Raw genomic sequence first — 12,844 nt, 5'->3', positions numbered from 1 at the left:
TTACACTATGAAGTCATTCTCTAATAAGCTCACTCAGGCGCTGAAGGCTTCTGTGGCAGAAATCAATTTCTACTGAGTTCACAAGGTCAGCGAAGGGAAATTAGTTCTTACCAATTTCACTCGATCTCTAAAAGATTTTGCAGAGTTTGCAGTGTTTATCGAGCTTCACTTGGTTAAACTGGAAATCATTTTTGGAGCAGTGTTTACTCAGCAGGGTCAGCCAATGAATGATTTCACTATTTTGAGAAATAAAGTTTATTTGTTTAATGAAATGTTTGTAGTCGACTGATGTATTGTCTATTGATAAATGTAACTTTTAAATGAGCCAACTTGACAATCTATAATGTATAAATAAAAGGTCAAGTTGTGATTCCAAATGTATGAATGAATGAATGAATGAGCGAGCATGCAAGTGAATTGCGAATGAAGAGAAAGTGTGAGAAAATTTTGAAGAAGGATCAAATATGCTTGAGAAGCAACAGAGTTGTATTTGATCAATGAGGATCTATTGAAGTAGAGCAGAGATCTATATCAACAAAGTTTAGTTGCATCTCATTCAGGTCACTTATTGTTACTTTCTCACCATTGTAGTAGTAATTCCTAAATCTCTTAACAGAGTTAGTCTAATAGCCATTTTGTAAATCCTCTAGCAAGGTGGACATTTCTACTGAATAATTCTAAAGTCCTTTAGCAAGGCCACTCCTAGTAGGTTGATTAAATCCTCTAACAAGGTCACACCTAACTGTGTGTTTTGTAACCTTTAATAGGGTTGGCTCCTAACAGGGCTCACTTCAGAAGAGTGAAAATTGGTAGCTATTTACTTGGTGATTTTTCCCATATTGGATTTCTATGTTAAATCTGGTGTCTCTTGTATTCATTTTATTTTAATTTGCATGCATGTTAATGATTGTGAATTCTTAAAGATTAGTAATAAGTTAATCTACCAAGTTACAACATTTTACTTTGTGGCTACTAAGTGACAGCAGTAATAAAGTTTTAAGACATCTAAGGGATCTGTGGATTTATTTTTGTGGTAACTAATCCTCCCCCCCTCTCAGTTACTCCATCTATAATTCCAACACAAAGTATGGACTTAGACTCTCTTAAATCAATCCCTTCTACAATAATAGTTATACTTTCTTATTCAAACTTCTTTTTTTTTTTATATGAGTAATTCTATGTGTTAATCTATCAGAAACATTATGCAATACAATATACTAAAAATCATTCAACAAAATTGAAACTTCTAAACCTCTACATCTTCTATTTCTTCTTGACTAGCTTTTGGAATTAAATAAAAATATATATGCTCATGTATCATACCCTCTAGGAACTTTCTTCCATTAACTAAACATATTCTAACATTTCTATATAACTTGAGTCCTTTAATGGATTTAGCATATATCTCACTCCATCATTTGTTAGGGAATATATATTCACACGATCGTGATGCATAACACACTTTTCAAACTTCCACTACCTCCCCAACATCATATGGCATGCATTCATGGGTATGATGTCACATTGTACCTAATCATGGTAGCTCCCAATATTTGACTTTACCATGCACTTTTCATTAACCATTACCTCATAGTCATCTAACATCCAAGAAATCAAATATGAACATAAGTCTCTCTCTCTCTTGAGCTTTAGCTTTGTGACCATCTTCTTTGACACCAAATTATTAGTTCTCCCACTGTAAATAATTGCATTACATGAATAATTATCCTCACACTTGCACCTAGTATGAAATAATATTCTTTTTTTAGGTTCATTCTCATCATTTAGCAAGACTCTTCCTTTAACTAGAACTTATCCTCTTTCAACATCTCTAGAATATGATGAATTGGCATCTTCATCCATATGTGTAACTTGTGCATTTGCTTCTATTTTTCTATATATCTTCCCTTGGCATTGAGGATATTCATATTCTTTATGACCCTTTGCACCATAATGGAAACAAGTTCCACTAAAAGCTCCTCTTCTAGGTCCTTTCCTTCTTCCTTTTCCTCCTTGATACCTATTATTTTGATTATAAAAAATGATTGAAATATTTTTCCCTCCAATTATAACTCCTACTTGCCTTATCATTATTTTTATGATCTTAATTTTTACCTCCATAAGAGTTTGTACATTACCCCTTCTTTCAAACTTGTTTCTCAATTTTTCTTCCCTCAAAGCAAATTGGTATGTCTCTTCAATACTAGTCATTCTAACTAGACTCAAATTCTCATTGATAGTTGGCCTAAACACATTAAGGTAACAAGAAACCTTCTCCTTTTCATCTTTTACATGGCCTATTCTGATGAGGAATCAATAGAAATATTTTGTATACTCTTCAATAGATATTATTGCTTGCTTTAACACCTACATTTTCTTTAGTAGATCAGGCTCATAATTAACATAAATGAATTGTCTCTTCAATTTTTGTACCATCTAACCAAATCTTATAATTTTATCATTTCCTCTTCTATTTCACTCTAAGTAAATCTCCTAATACCAAATATATATACCCCCTTTTAATTTTTCCTTCACAAGCTTGCCCCTGTCAGGATCTTCAGTTTCTTCATAGTAAAAATATTCTTCCACACCATTGATCTAGTCAATTAGCTCTTCCAAATTAAGATTTTTGAAAATTTTGGGACTTCAACCTTGGGTCTTTTTCAAATCATGGAATTGTATCTAAAAAACCTATCCTCTTGAGGGTCCCTAAATACTTCTTCTTGTTCAACATGTCCTTTAAATTTATCCTTTTTTCATCTCTTATTGCAATATTCATTCCTCTATAAATATTCTCTTGCAATGATTGCACTTGTCTCTATAGGACTCTAAAACCCTTAGTTGTTACACCTTTGTCTCTTCCCCTACATTCTCTTTGTAGAGAGATTTTAATGCTTACTGCTCAAACCTAGAATCATGATCTTGGTGCAAATTGCGTCACAATAGATGATATTTCTACACACTCAAGAAATCCTTCTTTGATACAACTAGATGAAGGGTACTACCCTCAATAATAGAAACACATAATATAAATAGTGAATAATATGCACATAATAATCACATACAACATGCATCTAATGAAATTGTTAGGTTCATAGTTAAATAGGGATAAAAAATAAGCTTAAATTACAAAAAATAAGATATAAGGAATTAAAACAAAAAATCATTGTGCAACATTCAATGGATTTATGTGGATTATAAAACTTAAGTAAAAAAATGTTACATTAACTATTAATTCACTTCTCCACACTATTCTAATTAAATATAGAAGAAGAGGCTGCAAGTGGGGAAAAATTATAGACAAAGACATACAAAGTCAAAATTACCTCTAGGAACACCAAAAGCATTGCAATGAAGTGAGTCAAACTCAACACTCAACAATGGATCATTCTCAAAAATTTCCATACATAAATGATTTCTACCAATTCTAACATTTTCATTATCACTATTCTTTTGGAGATCATTCTATTCCATATCCAAATCCAATTTTCCATTTTTTGTTCTCTTTGATTCAATTCAATAAGGACAACATTTCCAAGAAGTAATTGTTCTAGTATATTCAATTGAAATAAAATCAAAATATATTATTCTCATCTTGAGAGAGTTCTTGGAACAACTTATGCATTTGAGTTCTCAAATCTAGAGTCAAAATAAATACAACTCTTGTTTGAGAGTATCATAATCGAATAAGACCAATAAATACAATAAAATAAATTTAATAAGATAGAGTTACATGGTTTTTCATGTAAGACATGACTGTAGTCTTTCTTTTTATTTGTACAAGAGGATACTTATTTGTGTACTATTTTTACAGAAATTGGAATAATCATTTCATTCATCAAATTTGAACAACCTAGTCTAAAATGCCTTTAAAAGTCTTTGTCTATGTCATCATTAATAAAAGAAAAAATATTCCATTGGTACATAAATTTAATGAAATATTTAAAGCATGAGAAACAAGATCTTCCATATTTCCAAATAGCTTGAGGGAATCATTTACTTTTATTATTTTACCCCTAGTATTGACATAAGGGAGGGTTTTAAAGTGGCAACGAAACATTCCAAAAAGCTCACCGATAAATATTGGATTTTTTAATTAATAAAAGAAACAATCATGTGATAAACCTTTAGACCAAATTTCTTAGCATTATTTTCAATTTGGGAAAGGATGAGAAGGGCACTAGAGAGGTTGGGAAGTGTTGTTCCTCAAGTGTATTTGGGGGGGAAGGGAAGGTGAGCCAATGATCATTTAAATCTGTAACATGGACTAAAACTTGTACTAAAATATAATGGGTGGGAATGAAGCCCAAATAAGAAACCCTTTGTAGCATACATCTTCTACTATTGGTGTGGTAGAGAGAAGCTTATAGTAGGGCATTACAACTTCTTGTGCCTAGAATGAAAATGAAGAACATGCTTTTGGAAAATTTAAAGCTAATGTGCATTAATAGGTTTGAAATAGGGTTAAGAATTCCATCAAGATATATGAAAAGGAAAGTGTTCTACTTATACAACTTGAAAATTATTTGAGGTCTTTTGTGTGCCTTGCAAAATGGAAAAATGAAAATTTTCATAGAAAGATCAAAGAAATGGAGTTTCTTGGCTTCTTTGACCATATGAAGGAAAGGGTGAAACCATGCATATAAAGTATGCAATTAACTTTGTATAGCTCAATCCTAACCCATTTAACAACAATATCTTCACTTGATAGATGGAACTTGGAAGATGGAAAGGGCATTCGTGGAGCAAGGCACCTCAACATTTGAGCAATGTGCCAAATTTTAGTCTAATGACATCATCATGAGCACATTTAAACTTTGGGAGACCATATATATTGTAATGATTAAAATTAACATTAAATTGGTTGAAATTAGCATTCATGTACTATTGAAAATAGTTTAAAACATTGTATTACACATTGTATGTAATGGATGTATATTGGGTAGAGCGGACAATTTTATAACTACCCCAAGAAGCTCTTGTTTTAAAAGGAGGTTAAGAAATTGCAACCTAAAGTGACAGAAAACATAGAGGGAAGTTATGAAGAGTGATTCTTCTTTGTGTGCAAGTAAGAAGAAAAGGATTGACTCTCTGGCTTCCATGCATGTAAAGATTTTTTAGTTGAATAGTGTGTTTAATAAAAGCTAGTGTTTGTTTTCATTATTGATCCCTTATCTCTATGAATTCGTGTTATGAAATTATTGTTGGGAGATTCCTTCTTTATATCCAATCTTGATTGGGATGATGTAGCGAATAGGTTAACTCCCAAGAATCTGCATTAATGTTCACAGGTTTGTAGTTAGTAGGTTTGGTAGTGCATATGTTTGAGCCATCTTAATGGAAACAATCAAACAAGGCTCCTCCAAATCAATGAAGTATGGTGGAGTTATGAAGCCATGTGGAGGAAAATAGTAGAGCCTAATAACTATGGGTACAAGGTAGCTCGAGTGTGAAAGTATAGAAAACTCAATAACTTGCAGATGCTTGGGTTATTGTGAGGAGGAAGTTGATGTATGGGAAGATTGAACATTGTTTGATTATGGAGATGACCGATGGGGAATGTGTCTTGTAAAGTTACATGAATTGTAGTTAAACATTACCAAAAGATTTTAGTGAAGGGGCATGATAATGTGTTAGTGATATTGAGGCAGGAAAATGCAAAATCTCTAATGAGATTAGTTGACAAATCAAAGATAGTGAAAAGTGCAGATCTTCCCCCTAGTGCATTAATAAAAGGAACTCTTAATAGATGTTGTAACTACAAGTTTCGATGAAAACATGGTTGAAAATTATGGTTTCATATACAAGGCACATGGGTTTTTGGCTCAATGTTTCAAAATATGATCTCATGATAGACATGCAACATATGCCCAAAATGAATTTGTTGAAAAGTTCAAAATTTCCAAATCACATGTAGGGATAGTTTTGGTAATTGTCTTAAATTATTAATGGTCTTAATGCATTGATTGTAGGAATGACTAAATGATATGCTGCAAAGGTTCAATCAAATACAATCTAGCATGTATAATGAAAAATTACAAACTCTTTCCCAATGTCTTGTTTGCCTATACCAATATGAGGATGCCAAAATAGGGAATGTTACTAGTTTATAAAGAATTGACAACACCATATTATATTGATAAGTAGGAGATAATTCCATAGCAAGTCAAATTGTGATCTTGCTATCAGGATTTAACTGTGTGATTTTGAGTCAAACTCAGACCCATGTTTCATGAGTAGTGATTCAACATGAATCCATCTCTCATGAGAATAAATTAAACACTTAGCACTCATTGGAGATAGGTGATGCTCATAGGGGTGAAGCACTATGACTTTCTGGGAAGTCATCCATCCAAGTACTACTCCAGCCTAAGCGCACTTAATACTACTCCAGGTTAAGTGCGCCTAACTACAAAGTTTCCTCCATGGTTGAACCCAAAGCTTGCAACCCCATTTGTAAAACCTTCACCAAGTGTTTTTCCTTATGAACCATTCATTAGAAAGCCCCTTAAGCTCATCAATTGATAAGTAGGAAATAATTTCCACAGCAAGTCAAATTGTGATATTTCTATGAGGATTTAACTGTGTGATTTTGAGTCAAACTTAGACCCACATTTCATGAGCAGTTATTCAACATGAATCCATCTCTCATGAGAATAAATTTAACACTTAGCACTCATTGGATCTAGGTGATGCTCATAGGGGTGAACCACCAGGACTTCCTAGGAGGTCACCCATCCCATTACTACTCTAGCCTAAGTGCGCTTAACTGTAGAGTTTCCTTCATGGTTAAACCCAAAGCTAGTAACTCCATTTTTAAAACCTTCACCAAGTTGTGCCTTATGAACCCTTCATTAGAAATCCCCTTAAGCTCATCAATTGATAAGTAGGAGATAATTTCCATAGCAAGTCAAATTGTGATATTGCTATCAAGATTTGACTATGTGATTTTGAGTCAAACTCATACCCATGTTTCATGAGTAGTGATTCAAAATGAATCCATCTCTCATGATAATAAATTTAACACTTACCACTCATTGGATCTAGGTGATGCTCACAGGGATGAAGCACCGAGACTTCTTGAGAGGTCACTCATCCCAGTACTACTCTAGCCTAAGCACATTTAACTACAGAGTTTCCTCCATGGTTAAATCCAAAGCTTCCAACCCCATTTTCAAAACCTTCACCAAGTGTTGTAACTTTTGAACCATTCATTAGAAACCCCCTTAAGCTCATCAATTGATAATTAGGAGATAATTTCCATAGCAAGTCAAATTGTGATATTGCTATCAAGATTTAACTGTGTGATTTTGAGTTAAACTCATACCCATGTTTCATGAGTAGTGATTCAACATGAATACATCTCTCATGATAATAAATTGAACACTTAGCACTCATTGGATCTAGGTGATGCTCAAAGGGGTGAAGCACCGGAACTTCCCAGGAGGTCACCCATCCTAGTACTACTCTAGCCTAAGCGTGCTTAACTACAGAGATTCCTCCATGGTTAAACCAAAAGCTTCCAACCCCATTTTCAGAAACTTCACCAAGTTTTGTGCCTTATGAACCATTAATTAGAAAGCACCTTAAGCTCATCAATTCATAAGTAGAAGATAATTTCCACAGCAAGTCAAATTGTGATATTGTTATTAGGATTTAATTGTGTGATTTTGAGTCAAACTCATTGACCCATGTTTCATGAGTAGTTATTCAACATGAATCCATATCTCATGAGAATAAATTGAACACTTACCACTCATTAGATCTAGGTGATACTCATAGGGGTGAAGCACCGGGACTTCCCTGGAGGTCACCCATCCTAGTACTACTCTAGCCTAAGTGCACTTAACTCTAGAGTTTCCTCCATGGTTAAACCCAAAGCTTGAAACCCCATTTGTAAAACCTTAACCAAGTTTTGTGCCTTATGAACCATTCATTATAAAGCCCCTTAAGCTCATCAATTGATAAGTAGGACATAATTTCCATAGCAAGTCAAATTGTGATATTGCTATCAAGATTTAACTGCGTGATTTTGAGTGAAACTCAGACCCATTTTTAATGAGTAGTGATTCAACATGAATCCATCTCTCATGAGAATAAATTAAATACTTACCTCTCATTGCATCTAGGTGATTCTCATAGGGGTGAAGCATCAGGACTTCCTAGGAGGTCACCCATTCTAGTACTACTCCAGCCTAAGCACACTTAACTATAGAGTTTCCTCCATGGTTAAACCCAAAGCTTGCAACCCCATTTGTAATAAATTCAGTAAGTTTTGTGCCTTATGAACAATTCATTAGAAAACCCCTTAAGCTCATAATTTGATAAGTAAGAGATAATTTCCACAGCAAGTCAAATTATGATATTGCTATCAGGATTTAACTGTGTGATTTTGAGTCAAACTCAGACCCATGTTTCATGAGTAGTGATTCAACATGAATCCATCTCTCATGAGAATAAATTGAGCACTTAGCACACATTGGATCTAGGTGATGCTCACAGGGGTGAAGCACTGGGACTTCTCGAGAGGTCACCCATCCTAGTACTACTCTAGCCTAAGCGCACTTAACTATAGAGTTTCCTCCATGGTTAAAACTTTGTATTATATTATCAGAAGATTTTACAAAAAATTTGTCCTGTTCAACTACAAGCACTGAGGGAAAAATAATAGGGCAAAGAAAAACCCAAGTATAGCCCAGGACCAAAGTCTTGTATACATTGCAAATGCCCTTTATAAGGGTCTTTAAGAAGGTACATATCCTTTTATACAAGGGGATAATTTTTGATAGAAGAACCTCCAAAAAAAAATACGAGGTTAGATCAAAATCTATCTCAATTAGATTCCCTTCCCAACATATTGGGGATTACAAATAATAGCATCTGAGAGGGTTACAAATATTAATGTTGGAGGAAATTTGAGCGACAAAATTTTGAGGAGATCTCTAGACTAATTAAAGAAATGGTGGACACTAGAACTAAATGTTGCAATCCTTGAATAACCTGCAATGAAAAGAAAGTGGGTAAGGGGTTAATAGCTCTTACCCCCATAAACAAATATCTGACAAACCAACTATTCTCAAAATAGGAATCCATAAAACTATTTAGCACCTTACACTTCTAGCTTTGGTCACAAATAGAAATATACATATACAGAGGAGAGCAACTTGTGTAAAAGTGTTGAGCAATTTTTTTTAGAAAGTAAGTTAACTTTTTTAAGTGGCTAAAAATTCCCTAACTCAACACATACACCAATTATTAATGCTACTTTTATTTAATGTAAATACTAAATAAGCTTGCTAGTACTGCGAGCCTATTTACTGGCATACAGGAAGAATAAAAAGAAGTCTCCTTCCTATGAACATAGACAACTTAAAGTGGTTATAGACTCGTTGGTACATTTTGACCTTAATGATATATACTATGTTTACATTTGGTATGTTCATGTGATAATTGACAATCCAAACAATTGCCTAGGGATCTACAAGGTGAAATCTAAGGAAAGACAACATGTGTCCACTATGAACTCTGACAAGCACAACAATATAAGAAAAATTGAATACCTCTGCTTGGCACTCCTCCATGATAGCTTTTCTAGCTTCTACTTCTAGCTCACAGGCCTTCCTCCATCTGGTTATGTCTTCTTCTACCACTATAATATCCTTCATGAGACCTTCAACCTTTCAAGATGATAGAGTGAATCAATTAATCATTTGTTCCTAACAAAATCTATCCCTACAAAATTCATAAATAAACATCTACCAATTACCACCATATAAATTGAAGATTAAAATGAAAACATTGATATTTTTTCATTTCTTTTAAAACTAGCATATGAATACACAGAATATTCAAAAGTGTTATTACATTTCCTATTAGTGCAATTTCCCTCTCTTCAAGTTCTTTAACACATAACTTAGTTTTTGCTAGATCTTGAGCTTGGCTTGCTGAAAGTTCTCTTAAATGGTTGACTTCTTCTCCAAAACATGACAAAAAAATGAAATTGAAGTGAAATTTTTAGCAACTAAAGAATGATATATAAATTCAAGAATGTGTAAGATTCCTTACTCCAACAAAGAATATATTTCAAGTGTGTCACATATTGTTTTGCTTCAATTTCACAAGCTACACAAATATATATAAAAACAAAGCAAGCATAAAATTAGTTAGTGAGAATACATATTATGATTTTGCAAAGATGTTCACCATTATGAGATGCCTTTACTGTCAAAACACATACCTTGACACTTCCAAAGAATGTCACAGTTCTGTTATTTCATGTCGCATAGTTTTTACTATATTCTCCATGGAAGAAGCCTAGGTTGAAAAAAAAAAAAAGAGTATTAAGTCCATTTTTTCCTGCACATACTTTCCTATCAAATAAACTAATAAGATTGACATTTAATACTATATTTATGTGAGCATACCAATAGAAGGAAGAGTGATGAGATAGTAGAAGCTATCAACATGCCTAATCTTAACTCCCAAATTGTTATTTCTAAACTAAAACATAGATAATAAAAATGGTCATTCCTAAGACATAATAATTCAGCTCATGGAATGTCACACCCTACCATGAAGGATATCAATGCCTTAGAAAAATTCAAGACTTCACAATTTTCCCAAGTAGAGTGATCAGAAAGCATTATGAATGAACAACAAATAGTGATGGGCTTAATGATAAACATCAATTAGAATATTAAAAAATGAAACAATCTTAATCAAAGAAAACTTAAAAGGAATTAAATTCTTTTAAAATAGCAATCCATAAAGACATGTCAATACATTGTGACAATTAATAAAGGTGCATCAAGGAGGAGACCCAACCCCTCACAAAAGGGCAACCATCCCAAAGTTTGTACATCTTGAGGAGAATGAGAAGATATAAAGCTAGGATAGGATAGGATAGGAGAGAAAAAGGACATGGAAGATCATAAATAGAGATTTAATACATGTAGAAATCAATTAAAAGAAGTGGATCCACACTTGTTATATCAAGAAAACATTGGGGAGAAGAACAATTATAGGTTTGAACATCACGGCACTCATCAAAATCAAGCAAAGATCATTGTGAATAGAACATGCAACACAAAGGATCAGACTAGAAGAATTCATCTCTAGAAATATTATTAAAAAATTATTCTCAAAGGGGGGCATTGAACATCATAAGAAAGTAGATGGTATTGAACAAACCAATTAATAGATTGAACCATTCAGCAATAAGCATTCATTCAAAGGAGTGGCAATAGCATTGAAGAACAAAATAATATCAAATTAGATCTATCTATATCACACTAACAGACTAAGAGGCATGAAATAAGGCAGTTATGAAAAGGGGACATCACATGGAAGAACAAAGACTTGGTAAAGCTTTTACAGAACCACCCATATATGGTTTGCATTTCATTCCAGTTTTTGAGCTCAATGTTGGAATTTATTCATCTTTTAACAATTTGTTCTATTCACCATCATTTAATTTTGTGTCTCATGTGGCATTCATATAAAGTGGACTTAGTCATTCTTGAAAAAAGAAGAAAGTTTTGACATGTATAAAATAAAAATTGGAATTGCAAAATTGAGGTATTTGACAAATTGATTTTCAATCTCAAGAATTTATAAGAGACACAAGGAAATAAGTTCACGACTCAGGGAAAAAAATTGAACAATCAAATTCTTGAAGAAGAAAAATTATATTCAAGATCTGTGACTAAATATGAAGATCAATTTAGTGCCAAACTGAGTTTATGAATATGTAACCTAGACCTAGGATTGCAACATAGCTTGGAATGAAAAATTGGAGACCTTCATACCAGACTAAATGCATCCTCTTCCCCTTCATTGCTATCATTCTCTAGTGTATGAGGCTTGCCCTCACTCTCAACCTTAAACCCAAATCCAACCCTTTGCAACCCTCTTTCTACAATCTGAAAAATTGTTGTTGCACTGCCTCCCTTTGACTTTCAAAAGCCTTCTCAACTACCTCTTTTTCTACCAAAGCACTTCTGAGTAGAGTACTAATATCCCTATTCTCCTCTGTTAAACTTATTATACTATTCTCTAATTCTTTCTTTTCTTTCTATGCATTTTTCTTGTAGTCTTTAAACATGGCCTTGGCAGAAGCAGCAAGCTTGGACACTGCCCTTACCCTATCAAAGCAATCTTCTAAACTCCCCTCAATACACATTTTTTTTGAAATTGATTTAACTTTAGAAATTAATTCATTCTTCTCTGGTTGATTAGACTTTGGGTCATCATGCATCATATTCAATAACTTGTCAAGGCACTATTGAGCTTTGGAAATGTCAGCAAAAATGGGATTCTGAGATTCCATTTGTTTGCGAAGATGGCTCCCCTGCATTGAGGTTTCATATAATTTATGGCCAAGTTCTTTATTTTCTCTAATTACATCCTCCAAATCCCTTTCTCATCTGATGTCCATAGCATGAGTTGAGTTAGGTTAGCCTTAAAGAGTTTATTGATATAATCATTAGGTGTTGCTTCCTCACACATCATGAATTTTATGCCTCTCCTCTAGAATGATTTTTGAGGTCCTATTGGGTCTAATAAAAATGGTTAGATTTCAAACATTAAATATAGGCAGATCCTAAAGCTCCTAGAAATCAGTACTTTGGTTGGTTCTTATCATTACAATTTTAAAAACAACAAATTTGTTTATTCCTTCCAATACCTAACTGTTAGGAATTTAAATTTCAAATTTGTGAACTTCTAAATTGTAAACCCCTAGACTCCTACCACTTTACCTAAGATCAAAATGGACCTTATTCCATTATTTAGGACTTGTTACATCCATTTTATCCCATTTGGCATCTTGGGTTCCACTTGACAA

At 33.4% G+C, this 12,844-nt stretch overlaps 1 pseudogene; it reads right to left on the bottom strand.

The window, feature by feature from the left end:
- The window catches only part of LOC149571703 (uncharacterized protein At3g49055-like), a 46,203-nt pseudogene extending 33,767 nt beyond the window's left edge, over nucleotides 1-12,436 (bottom strand).
- Between the last annotated feature and the right edge of the window lie 408 nt (nucleotides 12,437-12,844).

This window comes from Cupressus sempervirens, chromosome 2, assembly GCF_028749045.1.
Source record: "Cupressus sempervirens isolate cs-2001-9-10 chromosome 2, ASM2874904v1, whole genome shotgun sequence".
Taxonomy (NCBI): Eukaryota; Viridiplantae; Streptophyta; class Pinopsida; order Cupressales; family Cupressaceae; genus Cupressus; species Cupressus sempervirens.
The sequence above is the reverse complement of the archived record's forward strand: the minus strand, read 5'-3'. Positions and strand labels throughout refer to the sequence as shown.